Below are 14,430 nucleotides of genomic sequence, written 5' to 3' on the forward strand. Positions count from 1 at the left end.
GTCTTGAAACTTGCAGAGGTCATAATATTTAAATATAGACTCAAAATCAGGTGCTATTTTTATTATAATTGCATAACTTTTCAAGAAGAGTCCAAATGTGTAAAAGTATTACACTTTAGATAATCCCCTTATTATATTTTTTTGGACTTGCCGCAAAACTACATTTTCCTACTGTCAACAGTCCAAATGTATCTGAATGTTTATTCAATAATGTTCAAGACACACATCCCAAAAGATTATAAACAATTCTACAAGAAGAATCCAAACTTTGTTTCCTCAATGGTCTACCAACTTCTGCTCTCTTGGAGACTTTAAGTTGTACCAAAACAATGCAATGCGAAATGGCTACAACTTTAATAAATTTCCTTTTTGAGTTAACATCTCATTTGTTATCAGATCAAAATGCAACATATAAATGACAATGAAAGGTACAAACAAATCCTTTTCTACAAGGACAGTTTTTTCCTTGGCTATTACACTCAAACATCTTACTAACAGCAATTCCCATTGTACATGTCCCCTGAAAAGTGCTTTCTCACCTTCCCTAACAATGGTCCTGCAACTTTTCACCATGCTATGAAACAAATGTCACATGATTTTGACTTCATACTTCCGAGTTATGAATAAAAATCAATCAATTGTTTCAGGTTGTGCATTTTGAGATAAATGTTAGGAAGACCTCAATGAATTTTTCTCATTTGGATGCCATTTGTATGTTTCATGGATCCTACATCTTCCACCCATATTTTGTAATGTCCCTTCTCACAAACTATGTTTTATAAAGGGAAATTAAATTAATTATTTAATATTATTGCTTAAAGTGAATTATAAAGGTAATATTAAATAATTAATTAAATGTGACTTAGACCAAAAATAATTAAAGTCACTAATTAATATAATGGTGTGTGAAACAGAAAAATACTATTATAAGAATGACTTTGGAATTGGAAGAATTCATCAAATTAATAATTTCCTTTCACCCAGATTCTTCAATGGGTTAAATATGGAGTTGTGGAGATTGGTGAGATAAAAAAATATCAAGTTCTCATTCAATCAACATTTCAAAGGTATTTTATGAGAGGAGTTTCTAGTATACGAGTTGTAAATATTTATATATTTCTGGATTGAATCTATTTTTTTTTTTAATAGTGGGATTGCAATTCATGAAAATCAATGCCAGTTTGGATATACATGGAATCTTGTGGGAGACTATTTTATTTGGATTCCTTTGTATCAAGAAGCCTATTAGGGGCGATATCTAACAGTTTTAGACAAAATTTCTACAATGAATCTTAGTGACTCACATTTGATATTTGCCAACTTCTATCACATGGATAAAATGTTTCATGGATTCACTTCTTCCTTCCACAACTCTCCAATGGCCAAGCTGGTAGTTAATGTTCAACAACGTCAAGTAAATTCTTCTCGTCACATTTGACAAGCCCTGAGAACTTTTGCAGTTCACATCTCATTATGAATGGGAGTTGGCTCTATTTATTAAGTGCAAGACATAGTTTCTTAGTCGACTGTGCTTTAGTGCTAGTCATGATTGGCTACAATATCATCTAGCTGCCAGATCAGTTCTCCACATGTATTAGTGTTAGAGTAAAAGGTATTAGTTTACTTAATTAATTAAATCATATTGATTTAATAATTAAGTCACTTTTTCTCTATTTCACTTAAGCTAAATTTAGGAAGCTAAACTTAGGAATATTAATAATTAATTGCTTTTAGGGTTTTCCCTTTTTAGGTTTGATCTCCTTTTATAAGGATTGATCCCTTTTGTAATTCATTATCTGATTATCATTATTGCATTCTCTTGCTCTAGGTTTTCAAAGCAATCTTTGTGTTTTGTGAATCTTCCATTGTTGTGACAGGTTATTTGCATACAGGGATTCACTGGGTTCTGTGAGGTTGTATTCTACAACTTTTACATGGTATTAGAGTTTCAGACTTGAGGCTTTCCTGTTCGTTTGATTGGGAGATTCTACCTATAGCAGGTCTTTTGTGCAATTTGGGTTGATTTTGACCTCACCATTGAATCCGACACGTGCAAAATAGTGAAGATTGACCTTTTGTTTGTCAATTTTTGATTCACTTGGGCTAGATCTGTGAGGGTTTGAAAATTCAAATTTTTTGGTGATTTAGGGGGGCACTTGTTTTTTGGAGCCTTTTTGGGCCCAAAAGGACCTCATAGTTGGATTCAGAAGGCGGATTCCATGAATTTTGATATATAATTTGCCTATTTTTGGTGACAGGGGCATTTGGGGCATGATTTTTTATTGGTACATTTTTTGAGGCACAAAAATCCGTACGGATGTACTTGCACCTGCGTCAGAAATATTTTCAAAAAATAAAAATCAACTGGCTGGTAAAAGAAAAAACTTTGATTGCTGGGTTTCTAATTTTTTTTGTAAAACAAAATTCAAGTTGGTGCATGTTGTTAAAAGATTATTTTTCTTAATTAAAAAAAAAAGTCAACCCCTTGCAACAAAATAACATTGCATCAACGTTGATGTCAGCATGACATCATGCTGACATCAGTGGTACGGATGGCTTGCATGGCCCCTTGTGACCCTCTTTGTGCCTGAAAAGAGGGTTTTTTTGTTTTGGTCATAACTTGGGCATACGATATCGTTTTTTGGCAAACAAGATTTCGTTGGAAAGTTGGTTTCGTCTACTTTCTAGATTTTTGGGTTTCATCCCTTGTTTTTGGTGCTGGTACATTCTATAGCCATTTGAAGTCAGAGATGTTGTTTTTAGTCCCGAGCTCATATCTTTTCGCTAGTTTCTTCGTTTTTTGCAATTCCAGCGACGTTGGGACGATGTTTTAGACCTCTTCATAGCCATCCATGCACTTTTTCCAGATTTTACTCCAAGTACATTTTATTCAGTGTTTTGTGTTTTCACACTCTGGTGAATTACTTGGACATATGAGCTCGTGGAAACTTCTAGTTTGTGTGGGATGACTCTTTTTTGGCTATTCTTCATGTATTTCCAATCTTATGTCTTTTTTTTACATTCTGAGCTATCATTGTAAGCACTTATGATTTTGTTAACATATTGAGATAAAGTGCCTCTGTATTGCACATGTATTATGGGATCTTGCACACCAGTTTTGTGCCTTATTGTACTTGCACTGTGATATAAAGTGCCATGGGGGTTTGATGTTTGCCTTTGTTTGCCTTCATACCTTTCGCATGCGTGTGTGCCTTGGTTTGCACACCCCCTGTTTTTGCTTGTACTTTCATGTCTACACGGTCAGATGTCCTTGGTTCTTCTTCATGCACTACATTATGGCTTTTAGATTCAGTGTACCTGTCATACCTTTCCCTTGTCAGCATTATGGGGGGGTGTTTCTACTGTTGGTGCTAATGCTTCCTTAGTTTCGCGTTGGAGTGAGCTATGTATTTAGTATTTGTTCCTATGTACTAGGCAGATGCAGCGGCTGGTTACGCATGCATTTCGGTGAGATGGAATACTTACCATGTGGACACTCTTGCATTCCTATTTTTCGGAGGCGACCTTCCATTTTTTCATTTGATTAGTTCTTCAAACTTTTGGTACTCGTGCCATTTGTATCTTCGGATTCCAGATGTTTTGCCTGTGTTTGCCATTTGATTCGGATTCGAGTAGTTTCATTGAGGGCACTCATGCAGATTCATGTCTTCTTGATCTTGATCATCTTTTGTTTCAGAGGAGGTTCTTATTTCAGCATCATAGTAGTCATTCGATGACAGTGTTTGCAACTTCTTCATGCTTTAGTGATTCTTCATGCTCGTCTTTTGTTCCTATCTTTTGGAACAATCTTGTTGGGAGGATTCTTAGTCCTTCACTTGAGCTTTCATCTCTTCTTGGAGAGGAGTTTTGTTCCCACTGAGTTTTCTCTCTTTTCTCCACTTTACAGAGATTTCATTGTACTTGGGTACCTCATCAGGCCTTGTTGTCGGGACTCATTTTTTTTTGGCCTTCATGCATCTAGTCCTTAGTTGTTTTTTAGCTTCTCCCTAACTTCATCTTAAGGGGGGGTGTTAGAGTAAAAGGTATTAGTTTACTTAATTAATTAAATCATATTGATTTAATAATTAAGTCAGCTTTTCTCTATTTCACTTAAGCTAAATTTAGGAAGCTAAACTTAGGAATATTAATAATTAATTGCTTTTAGGGTTTTTCTTTTTTAGGTTTGATCTCCTTTTATAAGGGTTGATCCCTTTTGTAATTCATTATCTGATTATCATTATTGCATTCTCTTGCTCTAGGTTTTCAAAGCAATCTTTGTGTTTTGTGAATCTTCCATTGTTGTGATAGGTTATTTGCATACAGGGATTCACTGGGTTCTGTGAGGTTGTATTCTACAACTTTTACAATTAGTTTATTCCAAAGGTTGGCAATAACATTCACACCAAGATGTGTCTTCAGGAAAGTTAGAGATTAAAGGAAACTGCGTCTGCCAACAATAGCATTCGCTTCCAATACATGTGCATTTTTTTATCATTACACTTGATCGATCCATTCAACTTAGGCAGTCATTTTATGACCAACCTCATACTTATCCAAAAGTTTGGTCAATGACCTTTTTTGTAACTTCAAATAAACTTCTTGAATGAGAAAAATATCTTAATCCAATGCTAACCTCTAATATTTGTCTTTCATAAAGACTTTACAAATTTCTTGAATTTGTCCAATTGTAGATCCCGAAATGAATCCACCCAATATTGTGATTGGGTTTCCATCCAATCCATTGGATACTTCGAAGGTTTTCATCTAGTTAGCCCAGTTTTTAAACTTGACTGATTTTTAAATTTTTGGCATTTGAGATTTAGTGTGGGATAGCTCTTGGTCTAGAAGGTTTCTAATCATCCTCAAATGTCAAGCCTCTTTCCATTTCGAAGCAGGATCATCAGTCATGATCAAAACCCGCAAGAGCAGTGCTGCGGCTTGCCAAAAATCACGAAAACGATTAATTTTGAAAATTGGTTCGAGTTGGCACAAAATCCACATGAGAATTGTCTATGAAGGTAGCCACCCAAGATCTAGAGGCAATGGAAAGCACAAGAACAAGAGAGAAATAATATGTGACAAGAACAAACTATGTTCTCATTAAGATTCAAAATAGCCGGATCAACATACAATGTACTGGAACCTGCTTATAAAGGCAAGGCAATAGGGAAAGAGGGCACACAATAATGACATGTGGCCTAATGAGATGCAAGGGTAGGTAAGAGTTAATTAGAACTCAACCACTCGACACAAGTAACAATGCATCCTAGGAAAGGACAAGTCCACCCAAAGTGGTAATGCTCCAACTACTCCTATGCAATTCCCTAAGTAAGCTTAAGTAAAGTGTCATTATATCCTAGAGATAAATAAAATAAATTAATTACATCAACAATCCTTTCATAAGAACTTTCATGAAAAATAATTAAATCAACATTTCTATCAAGGTTGAGATGGAGTAGTTTGATAAGGAGGGTTGTGATGTCATTTTCAGCATTGTGGCCATTTTTCATAAGAAACTATTAATCCAAGTAAAAGTTATGACAATTTTACTATTTTGCCATATCTTATCTTTCAATAAGGGGTCAATCATGGAAGAACAAGTGATGGAACTAGTTTACTTAAGAAATGTACTTGGATATTTAGAAGGTATTAACAAACAGGGTCCACAATATCTTTACTTGACTTAAAGAATTGAAAGCAAAGACAAGAAAAAGTCATTGGAAGTCTTTGTTAAAGCTCCTTTGAAAATGTCTTTATCAAGAAGTGATGAAAGGACTTGAAGCCTCCCAAACTTCTCTTGGTTTACTCTTATTTTGGCTTCAAGTGATTGTGAAAGTCTATTAAGTGTTGGCAAGCACTAACAAAAGTTGTGGATAAACATCTCAATGCTGATATTAATGAATTGCCAAGTGCCATAGGCCATTTGGCTTAGTTGTTAAAATACCTCCAAGAACCAATCCAAAGAAAATGCAAGGTTATCGGTACTCTACATCCATCGGAAACTCCACCAAAATAAATAACCTATTTCAAATGGCTAATATTCAAGTTAGTAATTGGTTTTTGAAGACCAACCCAAGAGTGAATTTATGCCTGTCGATGATTTCGGTAAGTTTGACAACTTCTCCAAATGCTCGATAAAAACAAGGCTTGGTATATTCATGTTTTATTGGAGTTTGTTGGCAAGTTTGGATAATTTAGTAAATAGTGCAAAAAGCCGATAACATTACTAATCACCCCTTTCACCTTATTGGTAAAATAAAATAAGAAGTTGATGCCTTGAGTACTGTTGTGCGTTACACACATTCCCTGTCGCCAACAGGGTCCCCCTCTTTGGTTTTTAGCTTTTGTCCTGCGTGGAGAGTCTCACATTTTGAATGCCCAAAATCAATCCAAGGGAGATCTGGTTAGAGCGTAAGCCTAAGAATCCGCTAGGTGAGTTTTGTGCGTTGCACACGCTCCCTATCGCCGACAAGGTCCCCCTTCCCTTTTTTGAGCCCTTCGTCTTCGCCCTGTTGAGTTTCGCATAGCGCATCTCGCGTCCTTTCGAGCGAGTCCGCGACCGGTCCATGAAGTGATGATGTTGAAAGGAAAGAGCTGATGATTCCATTAGGCTAGTCTAGCCCTCGGCCACGAATGCCAGGAGATTGTTCAAAATTGTGAAATCACCTTGGATAGGTGTAAGGTGATAGAAGTTGGCGAGGCTCGCCAAGCAAAGAGCAGCACGTCTGAAGGTCGCATGACGACCCAAAACTGTCATTTCGCGTAAGAGCGATGAGATGGATTGCATGAGGTTTGTTTTTACAAAGTTTACAAGATTTGAACGAATGATGATTTTCGATAGCCGGAGAAGGAGGAGCGAATTTCGTTGCAAAATGCCAAAGTCCTCCAAACTCGCCCAAGTGCCCAAGCTCGCACAAAAGGAGAGAAATTTCGAAGGTTTGCAAAATCGCCCAGGGGGCCGAATTTCAGACCTTGGGGACAAAAGGAGAGAAATTTCAAAGGCTTGCAAAATCGCCTAGGGGGCCAAATTTCGGACCCTAGGCACAAAATGAGAGAAATTCCGAGAATTGGAAAACCCCCCTAGGTCCGAAATTCACTTAAGTTGCCTAATTTCGGACCCTGGGGCCGAAATTTCAAAACTTCAAGTCGCCAAAAGGCGTGAAAGCTCTGAAATCTGTTAAAATCACAAAAGGCGTTCAAACCTCTGAAAATACTTTAAGTTCACAAAAGGCATAAAAGCTCCGAAATTTTAAAATACTTCAAATCGCAAAAGGCGTTCAAACCTCCAAAAATACTTTAAGTTCGCAAAAGGCGTAAAGGGTCCGAAAAATTCTTTAAAGTTGCAAAAATGTGCCAAAGGTCTGAATTTGTCTTAAAGTTGCCAAAATCGCCTTATGGGCCGAATTTCAGGCCCTAAGAGCAAAACGGGAGAATTCGTAAAACTCGCAAAAAACGTGAAAGCCTTGAAAATCACCAAAACGTCTAAAAGGTCCGAAGTTTGTGTGAAAAGCATCGAAGTATTTCAAGGAAAAATGCAGTTTAGGTTCCTAAAACCTCCATTGCACCGAAGTCACGAGCTAGAGGATGGCCGCGAAGAAGCAAGGGCAGTTTTGGCGAAAACCCCAAATGCTTCGAAATCCTCCATTCATCCGAAGAACACGGCGCGAAAGTGCAGTAAACCTCATAACGCAAAGGCATCCGGAGTTTGCGATTTGGGAGACGAAGTGTGAAGTTTAAAAGGCCTGCAAAACCCCTCCGTACCACCGAAGTTCGCTTGAGAGAGGATTGCGTTCGATTTTGAAAGGGAAGCCAGAGAGTATAATTTGCATTCAAGGTAAAACGCGGACACAAACCCTTCCAAGCATCCAGGTTCAAATTGCTAAATCGCCTAAAGTGAAAATCGCCTAGTTTAAAACTCGACATTGCAAATTCTTTTCCAACCGCAACCACGAAAATTTGAATTAGAGAGATAACCGTTGGAATTCAAAATTTGCAGATTTATCCATTCGTTTTTGCACAGCAAGTCGGGCAATTTCTCGCCATCCATTTTCATTAGGTAATTACGCTTTGTCTCTCTTGATCATCTGAAATTTTTATAAATTGGATGCATGCATGTGCAAAACTGATTAAAATGCTTAAAATTAGCATCTTTTTTCCGATTATTAAAACGTCGTGCAAAGTAGTCGAAATTAGAATTTGCTCCTAAGATTTAAGCAGAAATTGCATTTTCAAACTTAGGAGAATTTTTCGAGCTTTGTCCCTTTTGAAAATTAATCCAGAAAATGCTTAAATATAAATTCGCGATCAAAAGCTTCATGAATAAATGTTTTGCTCAATCAGGCTCTTAGTTAGCAATATCACTCCGTTTCCAATTTAAATTTTGAATTAATCCTTGAATGTTGGAGTATTCTCTATCTAACCCGCCTTACTCCTTTTATATTGCCCCGTAATCCGCGTCTGGCTGTGCAGGATAAATGCCTAAATCGGCGGTGGAATCATAAAAAACGCCCGCTACAGCTGAGACATCGCGAGCATCCAAATCAGATATCCCACGTAAAGTTGAAAGGATGAAGTACTAGTATCAAAGAGGGGGATTGAGGGAGTCAAAAGTTCAAAGCGCCTGGGACAGTGTCGGTGATATTGACCTAGGCCATATTGATATCCAAGACTTCAGGAATCGGGTCTTCTCCCCTAACGCATATGGCAAGCCCAGACAGATGGTGGAAAGCAGCATTGCCCAAGCGGCAGGATTTCCTCCAGCAGTACAAAACTATGAGTTAGTGGTAGAGGCTGCCTGACATTATCAACCAGGTTCCAGATTGGTGCTCCTCGAGAATATGACCCTCGCCAACTTCACTCCTGAGGCCATTGGCGACGCATTCGACATTCCCTTCCCAAACAATCCCATGGCCACGACTATAGACGAAGCATAGGGGGCATATGATATGAATCCGGCTAGATGCAAAACACTGATCAACGAAGAGTGGTACAAGGAGAGAAGGCCTCCAAGTGCCAGAATTGGGAAAAGGACCCCAAGAAGTGACTTTCATAATGAGCATGGGGATATGGTCACATTACTCAGCAAGGTTATGGGACTTCCTAAATCCAACTACTTTGAAGAGTGGATGTTTGATTTCACAGAGCAAGTCTTCGCTGGGAAGTCTAAGTTTGACTGGGCCCAGATTATAAGCGACAACATCCACGCTCAGCTAATTGAACTCGAGAGCAAAAAGTACTTCACTATGACCTCTTACTTGGTCTACATGTCCACCAAGAACCAGCCGTTGCTAGGTTTAATAATGAAAGGTGAAATAGGGAATGGGCCTGGTCAAGTAAAGGTCTGATTGTTACCTGCAGCTGCACTATCAGGATACAGCTCAAAGAGAAAAGAGCAGCCCAGCTTATGCAGTTGGCCAATATGAGCGCGTCAATGACGCCTTCACAATGCGCTTGGTCAGGCTAATGTAGGGAGGATTACATATAAGGCTCTCAGAGCAAGCTACCATCCTAGTATAGAGATACAGAGCCTGGTTCATCCAGTTCCCAAGGTTCTCCTATATTCGAATATTGGGCTTTGATGGTGCCCCTCTCCGACTTCCACGGTACCCAACCGACAAAATAGTTCTTATGGAGGTCGTAAGGCAGTCACGTCCGGCCGACATCTTACTCAGAGAGAGCAAGCAAGCTGGATTCGCGTTCCCCATGATCATAGGCAACCAGGACGTCCATCTGAAGACCCCCACCCTAGCAGAGGAATCCCTCGCAGAGCTGGCCTCTTATTGCCTACAAGAGCACTTTTCGAGAAAATATTTCGATCACGATAATCTGGCAAAGAGAGCCTATGGTAGGCGGTACAGGGCAAAGGAATCAGTTGAGGATTATTGGAAGAACTGCTCTGATGACTATGAGGTTCGGAGGCATGAATGTTCTAGGCTGAGTGTGCAGCAGATGCGACTCTTTGAATACCGCCGGGTCCCAGATCAACTCACAGATTCAAGAAATTGCCGCTAGGTCTGAGAATTTGAGGCAGTAAGGCATCTTTTGCCAGGCGTTGATTGGTCCCAGGATCCAATTACTGATTTTGAGGCAATCATGGCAGCCCCAACAAGATATACAAACCAATGGTTGCATCAGCAGATTGAGCGACTAATTCATGAGGGAGTCCAATTCACCTACCAGCTAATGTGTAGCCTCGATTCTCAGTCTTCCGAAGATGAGGGAACTTCCAGTGCACCCAGGGAAGAAATTGAAAAACCTGAGAAGAGAAAGAAGGCTAAGGCTTGCAGAGGGACTCGGACATCAAAGAGAACAAGAAGGGAGAAGATTCCTGTAAGGAGACCAGAGGTCACTTCATCGTCAAAGGACCCTAGTTCGTCCGACGATGTAGTAGAATTAGATTATATACCTGCTCTGCCTTCCCAGAGTGACATTGATGCGTTTGGAGCTGATGATCCTCCCGCACCCAACATGCTAGAAGCTGAGCTAAGAGCCATTGAATCAACCCAACTAGGTAACCAAATAGAGGAAGGAGAGATTCTATCCATTCAAGGGATCGGAGTGCATGAACCCACCCAACAGAGCCGCCATGAACTGCTGCTCCATAATACAACCAAAGATGACTCTACCGTTGAAGGAGAGCAAAGGGCAGAGGAGATCCGCGAGCTCGAGAGGACTGAAGAGCAACCATCACACGAAGGCACCAGACAATTGTTCAGTGAAGTGGGAGAAAGTTCAGATGCAAGTAAGGAACTTGGCACCTCCTCCACCCCTCCGGTAACAGAACAGCTGCAAATTTGTGATGAGACGGCTGAAAACATCAAAGAATGGAGTGAAAATTTAACCATAGCGTCAGCCCAGACTGTACCTCAGGAATGGTTAATTGTCAGAGCCCAGCGCAAGGCCACCACCAAACCACCTATCGACCTCGAGGACATATTCTCACGCATGGACAAGCTAAGGCTAAGGGGAAGAAAAAGCCCAAGGCATATTCCAGAATGACTAAAGATGAGCAAAGGAACCGTACTCTCCTGATTTTTTTGCCTTAGACAATTTGACAAATACTTTGCTTGCAACCCCTATGCTTGCTGGTTCGGTGTTACAATTTGATTGTTTTTGTTTTGATTGATACCAAATATGTTTTGGATACTTGTAAATGATCACTAAGATGTCTAGTCAAAACTAAGATGCAAGTGCAATTCTTTTTTTGTATTTTCAGATGCATATGTATGACCTACTTATGAGAAAAGTGCACCTACAGAAGATAGGCATTAATACAAAATCTTGACGTGCAAACTAAGTAAGCTGATATGAGAGTAAACAATTCAGTCATTTTAACACCTGAGATACATGCATTAATAATTCTGATTACACAGTAAGTGGTTACTATAACTCCTAATGCAATATGTATGCAATATAATGAACCTGGAGATAGATAGCAGCAGTACAAGATAATTCGATTCTCCACATGGACTGACTGTCTTCACTCCAAAATGCTAAGAATGTCTTCTAGAATGCAAGAGACTCCTCCAAAATATTTATTGGAATTTTTCCAGCTCTCTAAGTCAAAATTGCCCTATACCCAAGTGCGCCCAGCCATGAGGACTGATGCCTTCATTAGAGTCTGGTACGGCTTGGAAAGAGTAAAATTGAAGCTCCAATATGCCCTTCCAGAGGAATGATTGCCTCTCCAAGTAATATTGGAGAGGCGATCATTCCTCTAGAAGGCTCACCAATTTTAGCATATGATTGAACTTTGATTAAGAGAGTAAAGTGACCGTTGGGCAACTTTATTCTGTGTTAGATGCTGTCATAAAAAAACACGTCAACAGGAACCTGATGATAGGCCAATCCCTACTCAACTACATGTCACCTAAGAAGGGGACATTACACTCCTCCCATCCTTGAAATGTTGATCTTCCCCATCGAAATATATCTTTATCAAGTCTCCTCCCTGCCTTGGGCAATCCTCTTTCACATCATGGCTTGTTCATCATGCTTCTCTTCCTCGCAGTTGACCTGCAAAACGAACAATTATTGAATTAAACACCTATGGGATAAACCTTGTCTCACCGTTGGTGGGAAATCGATCATGATAAGGATAGATAAGTTCCTAAAACATTTGCATTATCTTTGCCTATTTCTTCACTTGGTGGAAATTTGATGCCTATAGGGACTACTTTGTCATTGATCTTCATTTGAATTGATTTGTCCCTTCCTTTGTAATTCTGCCCTCAAGTGGAAATCCGACCCTCATCGGGACTCATTGTCCTTGAAAGTTTTGTGTTGTTTTGATCACCATTTGATGGAGTGGAAGTTCGAACCTCATAGGGACTTTATTTTCAACTTTTGTCCCAACTTGTGATAGGTAATTTTAACAATCAATTTTCCAGAATTAACTAAGGTTCTGATTTCAAATAGGTTTCAGACCTATAAGCTCATGAAAATCAGAAATTCAACTGTAGGTAACACAAATTCTGGAAAATACAATAGATTTGATCAAAATCTGGAAAATTTGTCCTCAGAAAACCTGATTTTTGTTAAGGAATTCAGATCAAAGATAGAGAATACAATAGTCTGGTAATATGTAGTGAGGATAGACTTTAATAAGATCACTGCAATGAATATGTTTTACCTCCGATGTGTATATATATATATATATAACTCTAACTATTAATCTTCTATGATAATATCGACAGCTTGTTGGTTCGTGAAACTGCCATAGTTATTGGTTTCAGTTCACAGCAAGTGTCGATGCCTATAAATAAAAGGATGAAGAGTCATGTCCACATAGGGGCATGACTTCTACGTGGCTTATGCCATGTAGAGTCATGACCCTACAGGGACGTGACCCTTCATTCAATGTTGTTATATGTTACTTGCTTCAATCCGAATGAAGCTATATCCTTAACACTCCCTCTTAGCAAAAGAGGATTGAATTTCATAATTAAGTTTTAAGTAACAACATTCTAGATATACACATTTATTTGACATGATCATTCACTTAGTAACACTTACTAGTGAAATACTTCATATCTCAGAGAGATACGGATTATCTGATATCCAGCACTCTGGGACAACAACTACTTGAAGTCTTATCAGATTACAACCTTGATTCTAGTGACAATTGTAACATTGTCATTATCGTAGGTGAAATAATTTTAGTATCATGATATCCGGCACATTCCGGGACAGCAAATTAATGTAGTCAATCATGATATGATCGTTATCATAATTTCTGACATATTTCGGAACAATCATTTAATGATAACAATTCAATAACTCATCATAGCAAATTTAGTATCAAGATTTCCAGCACATTTCGGGACAGCAACTTAATGTAGTCAATCTTGATAACAGATCAGGCTATTGTGAAAGTCGTCACCTTACAATAGCGATCATACACTTACATCACATGAAAGATCGTCACCTTCCATGACATAAGACATACATGCAATATTGCATTCAACATATTAATGAATATATCAATTACATATGATTAAGATTAATATCAGAAATTTCCATTATAATTTAGTCATACCAAGTTTACCTCTAAAGTACTCCACTTTCAACTTTGCAAGAGGTTTGGTGAATATGTTGGCACTTTGCTCTTCAGTGCTAATGTAGGTCAATTTGATGACATCTCTGTCTACCATATCTCTTATGTAATGGTATGGGATTTCTATATGCTTGGATCGATTATGAAAAACTGGATTTACAGAAAGTTTGATGCAACTTTGATTATCACAGTGAATCACAGTGGGGTTTAGGGGCTTCCCAAATAGTCCAACTAGCAATTTCCTTAACCATACTGCCTCACGTGCTCCCATGGAGGTAGCCATATATTTGGCTTCAGTGGAACTCTGAGCAACTGCTGATTGTTTTTTGCTAAACCAGGATATCATAGCTGATCCAAGACTAAAGCAACACCCCGTTGTACTTTTACAATCAATGGAACTTCCTACCCAGTCGGAATCAGAATACCCTTGGAGTTGTATCTCAACATTTTTATACTTCAGGCCAAGTCCAATAGTGCCATGCAAGTATCTCAGAATATGCTTAGCAACCATTAGGTGAATCTTCTTAGGTTCGCACATGAAATGACTTAACAGATTGGTAGCGTAACAAATATCAGGGCGAGTGTTTACCAGGTACATAAGAGATCCGATAATTTTTCTATAGTATGTAGGATCTGTAGGTTTTGAATCTACTGCTTCACTTTTGAGCTTATGAAGATTTGTTTCCATTGGAATGGATAGAGGCTTACAATCTATCATACCAAATCTGGTCAGGATACTAGTGGTGTATTTTCCTTGATTTAGGAAAATGTAATTCTATTTTTGCCATACTTCTAGGCCCAGAAAATAGTGCAGTAGACCTAGATCCTTCATATCTAATTCAGCCACAATATCTTGTTTGCATTTTGCAATGAGG

General features: G+C 38.7%; 1 protein-coding gene across 3 annotated transcripts in view; it reads left to right on the forward strand.

The window, feature by feature from the left end:
* The window catches only part of LOC131036644 (dol-P-Man:Man(7)GlcNAc(2)-PP-Dol alpha-1,6-mannosyltransferase), a 229,051-nt gene that overhangs the window by 146,527 nt on the left and 68,094 nt on the right, over positions 1-14,430 (forward strand). The gene's annotated exons all lie outside the window — the stretch shown is intronic.

This window comes from Cryptomeria japonica, chromosome 1 (assembly GCF_030272615.1).
Source record: "Cryptomeria japonica chromosome 1, Sugi_1.0, whole genome shotgun sequence".
Classification (NCBI taxonomy): domain Eukaryota; kingdom Viridiplantae; phylum Streptophyta; class Pinopsida; order Cupressales; family Cupressaceae; genus Cryptomeria; species Cryptomeria japonica.